Genomic DNA, 18,017 nt, shown 5'->3' on the forward strand with positions numbered 1-18,017 from the left:
GTATAAGTCGGCAACATATAGAGACAGTCCCTACCCAACAACGGGCTCACGGTCTAGAAGGGGGAACACTAGTAGTGTTTATTAGGTGCATTAGGGGTGTTTACTAGGTGCTGGAGGGAAAGGGGACTGGAGGAGGATTGTTTGTAGGTGGGAAAGCTAGAGTTCTAAGACCTTCAAACCCCAGGTCCTTACGTCTTCAGTTTTATTTCCCTGGGCTCCTAGCCCAGCCCTTACCCTTCTCCTCTCACTACCCTCACAAAACCACAGGGCAGAATAACAACGTCAGCCGAAAAAAGTCCACCGCAGTTGATTCCTCCCGCTGCAACCAGGGCTGCAGCTAAAATCTTTGATTGCCCTGCAGTCAGCTCTGATGGCTACCCATCTTAGAACACTTAGATGCACTTAGAAGCACTTCAAGCACTTAGAACAGTGCTTTGCACATAGTAAGCGCTTAATAAATGCCATCACTATTACTACCCAAGGAAGGGTTGGGCTGACTGGAGTCAGGACTTGATCAATATTGGGCCCTGGAGTCCCCATCTTAAAGGGGTTTTGTGCCCCCTGTTTATCTGCTACGTATAGGTTGGGGGGTTTTGGATATTTTTAATGGCATTTGTTCAGTGCTTCCTGTGTGCTAAGCTCTATACTAAGCGCTGGGGTAGATACAAGCTAGTCAAGGTGGACACAGTCCATGTCCCAAATGGGGCTCACAGTCTTAATCCCCATTTTACAGATGAGGTGACTGAGGCACAGAGAAGTGAAGTGACTATAAGCTCCCACTAGGCTCTAAGGTCTTTGTAGGCAGGGAACGTGTCTATCAGCTTGGTTATATTGTACCGTCCCAGGCGCTTGACTTTCCCAAGGTCACACGGCAGACAAATGGTGCAGCCGGGATTTGAACGCTGGTCTCTGTGACTCCCAGGGCTGTGTTCTGTCCACTAGGCTTCATGCATTGAAAAGCTCCAGCCTCATTTGGCTCTCACCAAGGATGGTGTTTATTCTATTTACTTAGCATGGCGAGGGCCTTTTTATGACCAGGGAGTAATTGGGGTATAATTAGGAGAAATGGAACTGAAAAGATCTGTATTACTTTGTTTTAAATATAATTTAGTAATACTTCATTTTGTATTTAGACGGATTTAAAAATGCCAGAATATTCCATAAAGAACATAAATCCGTTTTATGCCTGGTCGGATGCAGTTGAAAGGGAATGCTCGGGAAATAGCTAGTTCGCCAGTGGACAATAAAAGCCCTGTACACCAAGAGCACACTCAGTGTTTATTCTGGAGTGGACATTGGGTAAAATCTTATCCACAGTAATCACTCCAAAATATGAAATGTAGCTATTTCTCTCCTAAACAGAATGAGAATGGATATCACGTATTTCAATCATTCAGTAACGGACTAAGGGGAAATGGGTTCTTAATCAAGTATTTCAAAAAATGTTTTTGAGGGTCTTTTCCATTTTAGCCGCCGGTTTTTGTCTTACACATGTGAGGGAGTTTACAGTGACATCGCTGATAATGAAAACCTTTAGATGGGTTAGGGTTTCTATGTGTGTATTTCAACTGCATTTCATTCGGTCGTATTTACTGAGTGCTTACTGTGTGCAGAGCACTGTACTAAGCACTTGGGAGAGTGTAAAAAAATAATCCCCTGTTTACCGGCGAGTCTATTGATCCCGGGGGCCAAGGATACTGCCTGAGAATGGTAGGCACCTGGGGAGGTATAGTAACTCTCTCAAACCACAAGGCCTCAGGATTAAGCTTGTTACATATTCATTCATTCATTCAATCAATCATATTTATTGAGCGCTTACTGTGTGCAGAGCACTGTACTAAGCGCTTGGAAAGTACAATTAGGCAACAAATATAGAAAATCCCTACCCAACAACGGGCTCACAGTCTAGAAGCGGAGAGACAGACAACAAATCAAAACAAGTAAGACAGGCATCAATAGCGTCAAAATAGATAAATAGAGATATAGATATATGCACATCATTAATAAAATAAATATAATAATAAGTATGTACATATATACTCAAGTGCTGTGGGGCAGGGAGGGGGTAGAGCAGAGGGAGGGAGTCAGGGATATATATATAATATGTATATATATATTATACATGCTCACTGTGAGAAACGGACCATCGCCTATGGTCTGAATCATTTCTCTTCCCAGAGGAACTCTCTTCCAGGAAGTGTTTTTAGGCCCTGAGAGAATGGGACTGAGCTCAACTTGTTGTGGACGGGGGAACATGTCTACCAACTCTGTTGTATTGTGCTCTCCCAAGCGTTTAGTAATCACTCAGTCGTATTTATTGAGTGCTGCGTGCAGAGCACTGTATTAAGCACTTGGGAGCGTATAATATAACATAGTAGTTACGTTCCCTGACCACAGTTCTCTGCAAAGAGTAAGCACTCAGTAAATAGCTTTTAGACTGTGAGCCCACTGTTGGGTAGGGACTGTCTCTATATGTTGCCAATTTGTACTTCCCAAGCGCTTAGTACAGTGCTCTGCACATAGTAAGCGCTCAATAAATTGATTGATTGATTTAACACATAAGCCTAGTTGGTTCAACAATGGGCACTACCAGTGTCACTCCCCAGGACCTAAACAGTGTTAGTTCTCCAGGACTGGAGGGCTAATTGCTTCCCCATTTTTTATTAATGTTATTTGTTAAGCGCTTACACCATGTGACAGGCACTGTACAAAGTGCTGGGATAGATACAGGCTAATCAGTCCCTGTCCCACGTTGGGCTCACAGTCTTAATCCACGTTTTACAGATGAGGGAACTGAGGCACAGAGAATCGAAGTGACTTGCCCGAGGTCACACAGCAGCCAGGTGGAGGAACCGGGATTAGAACCCAGGTCCTTCTGACCCCCAGGGCCATGATCTATCCGCTAGGCCATGCTGCTTCTCTCAAGGAACCTCCTTCAGGATCCGTGGCCTTCTTGCTAAGAAACCAGAGAGAAGGTTTTCTTTCTTGTCGTAGAGAGCAAGCATCTGATGAGAAGAGTTTCAGGAGCGGATTTGTTCTATTGTATTTTGATTCAGTATCTGGGTATGCTGCATAATTGAACTTAAACATTTTTAATGATCTTTCGTTTGCTGTATCCTTGGAGGGTAGCTGTAACTCAATAAAGAATTCTCCCTCTAGAGTGTTTAGTTTTTACATAACAAAGGAAAATCAAGGCTTGCCTTAATGAACCATTATCTCATTACAATGGAATCCTGATAGTGACTTAAATATCAACATCTGAGGGAAGATTTCTCTTCCCTTATTTTGTACTGTTTTAGGCAAATTGAGTCCTGCCATACCCATTCATTTTTTTCTGAGACGAAAAGCATATTATTATAGTTACACATACAGATAAAAAAAAAACTGTTGATCTCGGATGGGAGTCAGATTTTAGTGATTTTTGACAGGTGCTCGAAATGGAAAAATGTTGAGACTGTTCAGAAGAAATAAGAATGAGCTGGGAATTGGGAGTTTTGATCCAAAGGAGCAGGGGCACTAGACTCCTGTAACAAACCCGGATCCTGGCTTAGAGGGAGGAAGAGTGTGATGTGTCAGACACAACTGTAGACTTGAAAATGATGAATACAAAACCAACTGGGATTTGGTAGTCTTTGAAATGTTCTGTTTGGCAGAAGAGCGGATGTGGTCAACGCTTTGGTACCTTGCAAGGAAGCCAGCTTGTTCTCTGCTGCTGTTGCAGTTCGAGGTCATTTATGACATGGCTTAAAATAACTGGGGAACACTTTGTGTATTTTTGAAAGAAGGAAGTTTTCTTCCAAGCAGCTTCAGTGATTTTGGAGCTCTCCTCTTTTTCCCTCTCTCCTCCTCCTCCTTTTCCCCCTTCTTTCCCCTCCCCTTCCTTCTTCCTCCTTCCTCTTCTTCCTCCTTCTCCTCATTATAATATTTGTTAAGCACTTACTATGTGTCAAGCACTGTTCTAAGCCCTGAATTGTATCGGTTCTTTCCCCTGTCAGTGCTAAAAAAACAGTTCATCATGGGTGTTGAACCTGTTGGGCCCAACATTTTGAACAAAATAATGCTTCCTACTTTGAGTTCTGCCCTATTCGGGGCTTGTATTACATGTTTTGGCTAGAATGTTCTTAGGAAATTAAGGAATTTTGGGGGTAAAGTGAGAACAGTGTTGGAAGAAGCAGTGCTTGACTGTAAGCTCATTGTGGGCTGGGAATGTGTCTGCTAACTCTGTTGTATTTTACTCTACCAAGGACTTAGTACAGTGCTCTGCATATAAGAAGCACTTACATACCACTGATGATTATGATGTGAAGTAGCTTTGGATATAGTGAGTACCAAAATGTGAGTTTCTTTATGGTGGGGTTCTGCAACAATGCATCCTCCATGTTATGAGAATAATAATACTTGTTATTATTGTCACTTGTTAATTCACTTAGCAAATACTATTTTTATCATTATTAATAATGGTAATAATGATAATATACACTTACTATGTCAAGCACTGTGCTGAGCACTGAGGTATGCAGGTTAATCAGGTTGGACACAATCCCTGTCCCACATGGGGCTCACAGTCTAAGTAGGAGGGAGAACAGGTATTGAATCCCCATTTTACAGTTGAGGAAGCTGAGGCACAGAGAAATTAAGTGACTTGCCCAGGATCGCAAAGCAGGTGAGCAGTGGAACTGGGATTAGAACCCAGATCCTCCGACTCCTAGTTCTGTGCTCTTTCCACGGGGACATGTTGCTTTTTTTTAGAAGAAGAACTGGGTATACGATCGGTCAGAGGTATTTATTGAGCACTTACTGATTAGAAAGCAGGGCACTAAATTGTTTGAGGGTACAACAGAAGCAAAACATATATTTCCTGCCCTCAAGGAGCTTACAATCTAATATTCTGGTCCTAGGTTATCTCTGCTGAAACATTTCCGTGACTCACCTTGGGAACAATTAATTCAGAGTTTCCCCTAATTGTTTCCAGAACTGGTTCTGGTGTTATCCTCGGATGTACATGACTGAGATGAGTTTGTTGTTGAATTTAGGACATATTTTGTCTACCTTGTTTCTGACTGTTGCCCCGCTTCATTGACAACTTTCCATGAAACCAGAATAGTCTGTTTAAGGCTTGTGTATTCCCTTTATCTTTCCTTAAAAACTCTCCTTTATTTCTCTCTCTTTAGTAAACTTGCTTCTTAAAAACCTGTGGCTTCATTTTTCAATATATTTTATTTCTGAGGTTTTCTAAATCTTCAGGAATGTGCAGTTCCAAAAAGAGAGATGTATTGATCCCTTAGTCAATATTGCTGTTCTTGTTAAAGGCTTTTGTATTTTTTTTTGCAAGAGGTCTAATGAATAATGTAGCTCTTAGGTGCTTTTCTCCTGGGTATAGTCAAACATAAATATTGATAGACTACCTACTAGTAATATTTTGCACTTAAATAACACTTTTCATCTACCAAGTGCTTTAGAAATTCTTCCATGAGTACGTAAGCAATCACTGCTTTGGCCTTAGGCCAAAGTCCACTGTGAAGAATCCTTTCCTCTAATTTAAATATGAAGTCTTTCTCTACTCTCTCTGCCCAATTCGTAACTAACTTCTTTCTGAACAGTATCACATGTTGTTCCCCACCACTGATGATTATTGTTAGCAGTGTTTTAACTTACTTAAGCCATGCCTCACGCAAGCTTGGGCTTATGGGATTCTATCCCTCTTGTTATACTATTGACAATCACTATTTTATCATCATTTGCAAATGACTGGAAATTCATTCCCATTTGAGTTGCTACTCCAGATTCACCATAGACATTTCAGTGACCTGCCTAGAATTGTCATTCTTCATTCTAAATGACAGCATACTCATTGTTGGTCATGATGCCTCTGGTTAGGAACGATGTTGCTGCTATTCCTCATCCTTTGTGTTCACTGAGGGGCTGCCTTTTTTAGAAAAAAAAATGATATTTGTTAAGCACTTTCTATATACCAGGTCCAAGATAATCAGGTTGGACACAGTCCATGTCCCACATAAGGCTCACAGTCCATTTTACAGATGAGGCAGTGAGGCACAGAGAAGTGAAGTGACTTGCCTAAGGTCACATAGCCAAGATTAGAACTCCCCTAGACAGTAAGCTCTCTGTGGGCAGGGAATATGTCCGTATTGTTGTATTGTACTCTCTCAAACGCTTAGTACAGTGCTCCACAATAAATATTTACTCAATAAATATGATTGAGTAAATAGCTTGTGCTCTATCCACTAAGCCACGCTGCTTCTCACACTGCCTGTAGCCCTGGGGGCTGCTGCATTGCTATCCACTCCCTCCTAGGCCACTGACTGAGCCCCCTCCTTCCTCTCCCCTTCCTCCCCCTCCCCATTCCCCCACTTTACCTCCTTCCCCTCCCCACAGCACCTGTATATATGTACATATATTTGTACATATTTATTACTCTATTTTATTTGTACATATTTATTCTATTTATTTTATTTTGTTAATATGTTTTGTTTTGTTGTCTGTCTCCCCCTTCTAGACTGTGAGCCCGCTGCTGGGTAGGGACCGTCTCTATATATTGCCAACTTGTACTTCCCAAGTGCTTAGTACAGTGCTCTGCACACAGTAAGCGCTCAATAAATACGATTGAATGAATGAATGATTAGTAACTGAACACCTGCAAGCCCTGACGAACTCTTCACCACGTCCAAGAAATGGGCATTTATGCTTGCGAAGTGTTCTGCAGAGTGCTTCTGGGTGGTGGCCACAGACGAAATTAATAATTATGGTGTTTGTTAAGTATTTACTGTGTGCCAGGCACTGTACTAAGTGCCAGGGAGGGTACAAGGAAATCGGGTTGGATGCAGGCCTTGTCCCACATGGGGCTCACAGTCTTAATCCGCATTGTACAGATGAAGTAACCGAGCACATAGAAGTGCAATGATTTGCCCAAGGTCACAGAGCAGACAAGTGGTAGAGTCAGGATTAGAACCCATGTCCTTCAAACTCCCAGGCCAGTGTTGTATCCACCACAAAATTAATGTTTGAGCACCAGATGCTGTGCCTTTGATGAGTCCCGTAGAAATGGGAGGACAGTGACCAACTCCACTTGAGGCCAGCTCTTTTTAGAGTTTCTTGCTTTGGGATGGATGTGGCCTGAAACTAAGAATAAAAATAATAGTGATATTTGTTAAGCACTTACTATATACCAGGCAGTGTACTAACCGCTGGGGTAGATATAAGGCAATTGGTTGGACACAGCCCCTGTCCTACATTGGGCTCACAGTCTTAATCCCCATTTTACAGATGAGTTAACTGAGGCACAGAGAAGTTAAGTGACTTACCCAAGGTCACACAGCAGACAAGTGGCAGAGCTTGGATTAGGACCCAGGTCTTTCCCACTCCCAGGCCTGTGCTCTATCCACTAGGATAATAATAAAAATCATAATTGTAGTATTTGTTAAGCACTTATTGTATGTCAAACAATGTAAGTACTAAGCACTTGGGTGGATACAGGATAATTAGGTCCCACATGGGGCTCACAGTCTTAAGTAGGAGGGAGAACAGGCATTGAATCCCTATTTTGCAGATGGGGAAACTGAGGAACAGAGACGTTTGGTCATTTACCCAAGGTCATACAGCAGGTGTGTGGTTATTTATTTATATTGATGCCTGTTTACTGGCTTTGATGTCTTGATGCCTGTTTACTTTTATTGATGTCTGTCTCCCCCCCTTTAGACTGAGTTGTGGACAGGGATTTTCTGTCTTTATTGCTGTATTGTATTTTCCCAAGCACTTAGTACAGTGCTCTGCACAGAGTAATGATGTGCATATAGCTATAATTCTATTTATTCTGATGGTATTGACACCTGTCTACTTGTTTTGTTTTGTGGTCTGTCTCCCCCTTCTAGACTGTGAGCCCGCTGTTGGGTAGGGACCGTCTCTATATATTGCCGATCTGTACTTCCCAAGTGCTTAGTACAGTGATCTGCACACAGTAAGCGCTCAATAAAAACGATTGAATGAATGAATGAACGGTAAGCGCTCAATAAATACAATTGAATGAACGAATCCTGGTGGAGCCAGGATTAGAATCCAGGTCCTTTGATTCCCAGGCCCATGCTTTTTCCACTAGGTCACGCTGCGGGAAAGAGACAAAGAAATAGAGGGAAAGGTGGCCATCTTGTGTGTGCCTCCTCAATCAGTCATATTTATTCATCACTTACTGTGTGCAGAGCTGTCCTAAGCACTTAGGAGAGTATAATACATCAGAAATGGTAGACACATTTTAGGGCTGTATTTTTATTGGCAGGAGAAGCAGTGTGCCTTACTGGATAGAGCATGAACCTGGGAATCAGAAAGGCCTGGGTTCTAATTCCAACTCGGCCACCTGTCTGCTGTGTGACCTTAGGCAAGTCACTTAACTCCTGTGGGCTTCAGTCACCTCATCTGTAAAGTGGGACGGTGAGCCCGATGTGGAACACGGACTGGGTCCAACCTGACTAGCTTGAATCCACCCCAGAGTTTAGTGCGGTGCTTGGCACATGTTAAGTGCTTAACAAATAGCAAAAAAAAGACTGAATAATAATAATAATAATGGCATTTATTAAGTGCTTACTATGTGCAGAGCACTTTTCTAAGCGCTGGGGGGGATACAAGGTGATCAAGCTGTCCCACGTGGGGCTCACAGTCTTAATCCCCATTTTACAGGGGAGGTAACTGAGGCTCAGAGAAATTAAGTGCCCAAGGTCACACAGCAGACATGTGGCGGAGTCGGGATTCGAACCCATGACCTCGGACTCCAAAGCCCGTGCTCTTTCCACTGAGCCACGCTGCTTCTCAAGCCACGCTGCTTCTCGAAGGCAAGAGGCCTTCGAAGGCAAGTAAAACATATTGGACACGGTCGGAACTGGAATTGGTACCGTCCAGTTAGCTAAGCAGCCCTGGCCTTACCCCCCTCCCTCTTTCCCTCAGTGAGGGCTCCCGGAAATTGGGAGAGTAGCCAAGTGAAGCCTCAGTGAGGAAGTGAAAGCTAGGAAAGGAAAAAACCGGATGCTGTGTTCAATCGCCACCCTCCCGTGCAAGCATCGGTTTGGAACATAATGATGAATATCCAGGAGCGATCGGTTTAATAGCTTGCTAATCACCTCAGTGTTTGTCAGCAGCTGTTGATTTGTGCAACATCATCAAAGACTCTAAGGCCTGGATGAGCCGTTTGATCCTTTATGAGAGAAGCAGGTAATGAAGAGAGGAATTGAAAATTCAAGCGGAATTTAGAGATTTGGATGAAAGGAAGCAATTACTTACTGTAACGAGAAATTCATCTGGATGCTCATCACCTCTGAGTAGTGGGGGCCTCGTTTCAAAGCAAATTAGGAGTGTTTCAAGTTCTTCGTCTTCACCTGGCGAAGGTGAACGTTAACAGTTGGCGTTTCCTAGAGTAGATGGCAGAAGAATCATCTCTAAACACTTCTGTTGTTGAATTACTGTCCTATGGGAGCATCTGACACCTCCTGAGAGAGTGTATATTCACTAGGTTCCCTTGCCTGATTGACCAGGATGGTGCAAAGTGAACAGGGTGCTATTCTAATTAAAAAAAGAAAAAGATGCTTTTCACCAGTGTGGGCCCTTGAACGGTTTGAATTTTGCCATTCATCTATCCAGATCTTACCTTTGCTTCTCCTGATATTGAGATGTTTTTCGTGCATGACAATTGGAAGAAGGACAAAAAGAACTGAGGCCTCTTCCACACTGGGGACGTGTCAAGTCAGGCTTGGTTGTCACTTGGCGTCGGCAATCTGAAGTGCCGAGAGCCACTACGATGCTGCCTCTTGCCCTCGGCATCATCCCCCGCCCCCACCTTACCTCCTTCCCCTCCCCACAGCACCTGTATATATGTTTGTACGTATTTATTACTCTATTTTATTTGTACATATTCAGTCTATTTTATTTTGTTAATATGTTCTGTTTTGTTGTCTGTCTCCCCCTTCTAGACTGTGAGCCCGCTGCTGGGTAGGGACCGTCTCTATATGTTGCCAACTTGTACTTCCCAAGCGCTTAGTACAGTGCTCTGCACACAGTAAGCACTCAATAAATATGATTGATTGAATGAATGAATGAATCCCAAAACTCCTGCTCAGGTGAGCTTTTTTTTCCTCCCTCCTTTCTCCTTCCCACCTCCCTCTCCCATCCATCCTGCTCTGGCTGCCGCACCCCAGAAAATCCTCAGCCTTGCAGCAGCATCTGAAGTTGAGTTTTTCTTGGTCTTTAAAATGTTGTCTCTGCCCTCTCTATTCTGTTCTCCAAAAACAGCTGCTTGGGTGTCTTCTTGCCCTTGTCTATTCTTCCCACATATCCCTCCCAGTGAAGTTGGGATTTTTGTTGAACATTTCCCCAGTGCCTATGAGCTGCCTCCATTCCAGGATCCAAACACTAAAATCCTTGATCAATCAGTCATCCTGGCTAGGATTCATTCATTCATGCATTCAGTAGTATTTATTGAGCGCTTACTGTGTGAAGAGCTCTGTACTAAGCACTTGGAAAGTACAATTTGGCAACAGATAGAGACAAACCCTACCCAACAATGGGCTCACAGTATGGGGCCTAATGGAAAGACCACAGGGCTGGAAGTCAGAAGTCCTAGGTTCTACTCCTGGCTCTGCCATATAATGATAATAATAATAATATTTGTTAAGCGCTTACTATGTGCAAAGCACTGTTCTAAGCGCTGGGGAGGTTATAAGGTGATCGGGTTGTCCCGTGGGGGGTTCACAGTTTTAATCCCCATTTTACAGATGAGGTAACTGAGGACCAGAGAAGTTAAATGACTTGCCCCAAATGACACAGCTGACAGTTGGCGGAGCAGGGATTTGAACCCATGACCTCTGACTCCAAAGCCCATGCTCTTTCCACTGAGCCACACTGCTTCTCTACCATTTGCCTGCTGTGTGGCCTTGGGCAAGTCACTTCCTTCTCAGTGCCTCAGTTTCCTCATCTATAAAGTGAGGATTCATTACCTGTTCTCCCTCCTACCTAGTCTGTGAGCTCCATGTGGGCCAGGGACTGTGTCTGACCAAATTATCTCATATTTACCCCAGCACTTAGTACAGTACAGAACACGTAGAAAGTGCTTAACAAATACTATAGTCATCATTACTGTTATTACTATTATTATTATTACAAATAATAATAATGGTTTGTGAAGGTTTGGATTGTACCAGGCAATGATCAGGGCAGCATTCAGCGTCACACATGGCAGCAGTTGTTTGGGCATCCTTCAGGACTTGCTCTCAGAGTTGTATAATTAATAAAGTGTCAATGGATGAATCTGGGATGCATCCAAGATGCCTTTCTCCTATTTGAGGAATGTAATAAGGCTAGAAGTCAGGAGACCCGGATTTGAGTATCACCATTGCCAACCATATGACCCTGGGCAATCAGTGAGTGGTATTTATTGAATGCTTACTGTGTGTAGAGCACTGTATTAAAACCTTGGGACAGTATAACACAACAGAGTTGGTAGATATGATCCCTGGCCCCAAGGGATTTGGGGGCCGTTTAACCTCTCTGGGTTTCCTTATCATTGCAAGGGGGTATCAGAGAGATCGTGAGCTCCACAGGGATCAGGGACTGTGTCAGATCTCATAATCTTATTAATGGCATTTATTAAGCACTTACTATGTGCAAAGCACTGTTCTAAGCGCTGGGGAGGTTACAAGGTGATCAGGTTGTCCCTCGGGGGGCTCACAGTCTCAATCCCCATTTTACAGATGAGGGAACTGAGGCCCAGAGAATTGAAGTGACTTGCCCAAAGTCACACAGCGGACAGTTGGCGGAGCCGGGATTTGAACCCATGACCTCTGACTCCAAAGCCCGCGCTCTTTCCACTGCTTCACGCTGCTTATTCCCACCCCTGCCCCTATTGCACAATAAGCACTTAATAAATGCCATAAAAGAAGCACTTTGGTTTTTTACAAGCAGAATTTTGGGCACATTCACCAAACTGCAGTAAGCCATTGGTGTTCATTTACCAATTCCTAGGTTGGCCAATGATTTTGTCCACGTTTCAGAATTGCTGGGCACACCAGCGCTGAAAGCTCCCACGAGAATCAGCTTTTCAGACTTCGGTGCCGTTGTCCTTTCGCTCCAGATCCTATAGAATCTTCCTTTATCTCCATTGTTGTCCGTCTTAGTAGGGGCACTTGCCCAGATGATTGTGGAAGAGCACTTCTGTTTTAGAGGTCAGCATAAGGTCACTGGATGCTCATTAATGCTCCTGGGTAGATTAGGGAGGATTGAATCCACTCATTGTCTGAGTGCAAAGCCCACATCTGGGAACCTTCATTCTGAAGAGAAAGGCCTCTTCAGAAAAGAATATCTACTCCCTATTATTGTGGGCTGCCCTTCGTCAGGAAGCCTTGTTTCGCTCAATCCTACTAGCCCGTCTCTGGATCCGGCTGGCTCATCTGCAGCAAATGCCGTTGTTCTGTTTTCTTGGGTTCTAATTCCGGCTCCGCCGCTTGTCTGCTGTGTGATCTTGAGCAAGGCATTTGACTTCTCTGTGCCTCAGTTACCTCATCTGTAAAATGGGGATTGAGACTGTGAGCCCCAATGTGGGACAGGGACTGTGTCCAACCCGACTTGCTTGTACCCACCCCCAGCATTTAGTGCAGTGCGTGGCACATGGTAAGCACTAAACAAATGCCACTATTATTATCATTATTCTGATCCCCTAGAATCTTGATGTTCCTGTGCGTGGTGGTTGTTTCCTTTGTGTTCGGTAGCTTTGGTTTCGTCCCCCACCCTGGTTAAGCTCTCTGGTGAATGTATTTGAGTTTAGTTCATGGGAAGCAGTGCCTTCTTGAGCCCAAAGACTCTCTCAACCCTGAAAATACTTCCAAAGTCGACAGAACCTTTGCAGAAGGCAAATCCTGCCTGAGAATCCCTTCAGTGAACCAACCTAACCGTCACTTGATAATCCTCATCAATCACTGCGGAAAAGCAGGAAAGGCCACAAACAACTTAACCAGGCACAGACGCGGACAATAGCAGAACAAAGGAGGGAGTAGCTGCCTAGCGGATAGGGCACGGGCCTGGAAGAACCTGGGTTCTAATCCCAACTCTGCCGTCTGTCTGCTGTGTGACCTTGGGTAAGTCCCTTCGCTTCTCTTACCTCAGTTGAATCATCTGTAAAATGGGGATTAAGACGTTGAGCCCCATGTGGGACAGGGACTGTGTCCAACCTGATTAGCATATATCTACCCCAAGGCTTAGAACAATGCTTGATGCATAATAAGCGCTTTAGAAATACCATCATCATGAGTTAGTACGCATTAGCAATCAGATGTAATTTGTAATCATTCCTTGCTCTCCTGGGCAGCTCCTCAGCCTCTGGAGGACTCAAAATGCAGCTATCCAATTCAGGCTGAAAGCCGCGGTCTGGTTTATTTTAAAGGAAGGTATGCAAACATCGCGTTCGGATCCATGCACTGTGAAGCAACATTAGTATCGGTCAAAGCCGAGAAATTTAATTAAGAATAAATGTCTCTCCTCTTTTCCCCATGGAAGTATTTATAGGACAGGAGGGTTTGATGAGTAATGGGCACATTCAGAGAGCGTCTGGGCCTGATTGTGTCCACTGGAAAAAATCAAGCGAGCGGCTGTTGGCGAGCTCTTATCAGGGGGCTGGGAGAGCGTGCTGTGATTTCCACCTCCTCCCGGGCTGTAGGCAGGATTGTGTCTTAACCACCCAGACAAATGGCATGTTGTGTTCCTCATCTCCAAGTCTGCAGGAGGAAAGTCATTTCCCCACCTCACCTCATCATTCAGGGGTGGATTAGCCATTTGGAGAATTATCCAGAGTCCTTGCCCAATTTTCTTCTCTCTCCCTCTGCTCATTCATTGGCCGCTTCACTGCTCCTCTCCCAGAAGGTGGGCCGGGAGAGGACGGGTGGGGAGGGAACTGAAAGTTCAATCCATCCATTGTGCTGCCTGTGACCTTCCTGCTTTCCACTCTGGAGAACCTTTGTTTCAGGAAGTGGATGGACTGGGCCCTAAAGCCTTGAAGCTCGGTGTCGGGAAGCAGAGGGAAATCTCGGTATTCAGAGGGGTGTGAGTTCCACCAGCAAATCCAAATTCTCAGTCCAATCTTTTATCAAGTATCTGTCACCTGAGCACATAATTCATGACTGGGTCAGTGAGGAGGGAGGCAGAATGGGTCAATTGTGGGTGCGGGCAGAAACCGAAAAGGATAGTAACACCCCATACCTCAGAGGCTCCAAGGTAGAAAATGAGCAGAAACAGTGGCGGGATGGTGATTTCCCTGAGGCCTCTGGAACCTGGCCTTGAACAGGAAATTTTTCAGATAAAAGATTGACAGTTCCAAGTCCAAATAGCGGTTTGAAGACTTCCGAGTCCAGCCCAGCCGGATTTCAGAGGGCTCTGCAGTAGCTTCTCAGCAGTTCTTTTGCATGTTCTTTGATCCTAGGAATATGGTCACATCCAGGACAGTGAGGCTGCAGCTGATATTGGCAGCATCAAGGCGACCCAGCCCCTCTGGTGTCCTGACTGATATCTCCTCCAGGCAGCATGGCTCAGTGTACTAAGCACTGGGGTAGATACGAGGTTATCAGGTTGGACACAGTCCACGTCCAGTGGGGGCTCACAGTCTCAATCCCCATTTTGCAGATGAGGTAACAGGCCCAGAGAGGTGAAGTGACTTGCCTGAGGTCACGCAGCAGACAAGTGGCAGAGTTGGGATTAGAACCCATGACCTTCTGAGTCCCAGGCCTGTTCTGTATCCACTAGGCCATTCTGCTTCTGAGAACTCCCCTGAGAACTCCTCTGGCTGCTAGCCTCCTCCATTTCTCCCCGACCCCCGGTCTTTACCTCAGAGAGGGAAGAGAGGCTTTTAGTGGAAAGATCCCAGGCTTGGGAGTCAGAGATCGTGGTTTCTAATCCCGGCTCCACCAATTGTCAGCTGTGTGACTTTGGGCAAGTCACTTAACTTCTCTGGGCCTCAGTTACCTCACCTGTAAAATGAGGATTAAGACTGTGAGCCCCACATGGGATAACCTTGTATCCTCCCCAGCTGGTAGAACAGTGCTTTGCACATAGTAAGCGCTTAATAAATACCATCATGACTATTATTATTATTATGGGAGGGAAGGATCTTAAAGGTCAGCAGGTCACCATGCTACAGGGTCAAAAGGTTGGGTTGGGGTAGAGGAGATTGAAACAAAGCAAAGCTTAAGTTTAAGGCTTTTCTCCTGGGACATTTCATTTATCCATGTGATTTGTAGAGCTATATTTTCTGTTTTGGGGGAAAAGGAATCCTTAAGTATCATATGGATTGATGTAACAGTTAAGTCCCTATTGATCCAACTCTTTCAGGCGAAACAATCACACTTCCGTTCACTTTTTCTCACAGGTCTTGTTTTTCAAATATCTGTTTTTCCATTGCCTTTATGGTGGCCTGTGACAGCACTCAAAAAAAAAAAAGGGACTTCAATGTTGTGGGCCGGGAATGTGTCTCTGATATTGTTGTGTTGTACTCTCCCAACACCCTGCACACAGTAAGTACTCAGTAAATACGATGGATTGATTGATTGCTTGAGGTCCATGGTGTCACATAACCTATATCAGCATGCGGCATAACATGATGATGTCAAGTGGCTGCTATTTTGCAGAAATCCACCCGAAATGGCCCTATCCCGGAACATTCTTTGGGGTACTTTGGATTCTACCGCTTTCCTTGGAGTCTTTGCCTTCCTTACCAGGTTCCTGTGAAGTTCTGGTCAACCTGGCCATCGGGGCCCTCCCTCTGACCATGATAAATCCTAAAACTTCTCAGTTCTGGATAGACTTCTCTGACCAGAGCTGGGCAGAAGGAGAATAACTCCTTAGTTTCTGGGGAACGTCTTCACCTTGATCCTCCTAAACATTTCCTTCTCAAAGGGAACATGCGAGCTTAGGAGAGGGGCATGCCAGGGGATCTTAACATAAATTATGGATATGCACAAAGATGGGCTGAATAGCAAGTGCTTAAAACAAGCAAATCCAAGCGCAGAGGAGATGCAGAAAGGAGAGGGAGTAAGGGAAAAGAGGGCTTAATTGGACAAGACCTCTTGGAGGAAATGTGCTTTTAAGGTGGGGAGAGTAGTGGTCTGTCCTATATGGAGGGGGGAAAAGTTTCATGCCAGAAGGAGGACATGGGCAAGAGGTCGTCGACAAGATAGACGCTACTGAGGTACAGTTGTAGGTTGGTATTCGAGGAGCTCAGTGTGCGGGCTGTACTAGGAAATCATTGAGGCAAGGTAGGAGCGTGCGAGTTGTTTGAGTGTTTTAATGCCAATGGTAAGGAGTTTCTGTTTAATGTAGAGGTGGATGGGCAACCATTGGATATTCTTGAGGAGTGAGGAGATGTGGACTGAATTTCTTTTAGAAAAATGATCTGGGAAGTAGAGTGAAATATGGACTCGAGTGGGGAGAGACAGGAGACACAGTAGCTCAAGACTCCCAAGAACCTGCCAGAGGCCTTGGGATCATTTGCCCCTCAAAGGGCAAGATAGGAAAAGAAGGAATATGACTTTCCAGAACTACTCTAACCCTGATGTCCGCCTCCCCCTGTAGACTGCAAGCTCCTTGTGGGCAGGGAATATGTCTTCCAACTCTGTTGTATTGTACTCTCCCAAGTGCTTAGTACAGTGCTCTGCATACAGTAAGCACTCAATAAATACCATTGATTAACTACTACTACTATCATCATCATAAGGGAAACCCAGTATTGTGCTTGGACAGATGGATGCGTCTATTTCTCCCACAGCCTCTCCTAAGTACTCCTTCTTTCCCCTACTCTAGCCTCAGGAAAGTCTTGTTCCGTCAAACCACAGGGCAGGGCCAGAGCCCGGGAGCCTTAATATTGAAGCTGGATGCTGAGAAAATTATGGGAATCTCAGAAAGCGAACTTGAACCAACCAATCAATTCCTGGCCACATGTGCTGTTTTAACGGGATGTTGCTCCCCTTATCTGTAATTGCAGCTTCAAATTCTGGAAATGTCTTGAGGGCTCAGTGCGAGTCAAGCCCTGAGTTTAGTCGACAACTGTTTATTCCGTATAAGCTCTACCTCATCTCCGGACCTCTTTCGAGAGAAATAATGATGGCATTTGTTAAACGCTTACTATGGGCAAAACACTGTTCTAAGCACTGGGGGGGATACAAGGTGATCAGTTTGTGCCACGTGGGGCTCACAGTCTTCATCCCCATTTTGCAGATGAGGTAACTGAGGCTCAGAGAAGTTAAGTGACTTACCCAAGGTCACACAGCAGGCATGTGGCGGAGCTGGGATTAGAACCCATGACCTCTGGCTTCCAAGCCTGTGCTCTTTCCACTGAGCTACACTGCTTCTCTAGCGAGTTGTCCATCTTTCATACTCCTCACTGATAAAGGCCGTGGTTTTGATTCATTCATTTTCCTCAGCCTGTCCCACGGAAGGGAGCGAATAGTGGTGAGAACTCTATTTAGCAGGCATTCAAGAAAATATTATTGAAGGATACCTCGGGTGGTTTGTGTTGGTTTGTGAATTTTCTTGGGATATTTTTCTGTAATTAAGGAAGAGTATCGGAGACCACGTTGGGTCAATCATCTCTTTTCTCTGGAGAAAATGAAGATATTAAGAATGATGTATGTTTCAACAGAGGTTCTTATTACAAAGTTCCAAATTGACCTTGAAATTCAGGAAAAGAGGAAAACAAACATCTTGAAGCTACCCCAAACAGCAAATAGATTTTTAAGCTTAACACCACTGAATCGCTATACAAAATGTGGAAATGCATTTGTCGTTTTAAATACTGCCATTTTATTTGCCTGGCGGCTAGGGTAGTTTGTCGCCTGGTTAAAATCTGAAGCCAGCAGTAAGGATTATTTCTGATCCTACTTAGTGTCCGTCACAAACAATTCTTTAAGAAATCTTTGGGGGAATTTCCATGCTATTTCCTTACCTCCCACATGCTGAATGATGATTATTTTTAAGGGATGTTTGAT

General features: G+C 44.5%; 1 protein-coding gene across 10 annotated transcripts in view; it reads left to right on the top strand.

Annotated features, from left to right (window-relative positions):
- Nucleotides 1-18,017, top strand: part of PAM (peptidylglycine alpha-amidating monooxygenase) — a 210,373-nt gene that overhangs the window by 72,406 nt on the left and 119,950 nt on the right. The window lies entirely within an intron of this gene.

This window comes from Tachyglossus aculeatus, chromosome 17 (assembly GCF_015852505.1).
Source record: "Tachyglossus aculeatus isolate mTacAcu1 chromosome 17, mTacAcu1.pri, whole genome shotgun sequence".
NCBI classification, from domain to species: Eukaryota; Metazoa; Chordata; class Mammalia; order Monotremata; family Tachyglossidae; genus Tachyglossus; species Tachyglossus aculeatus.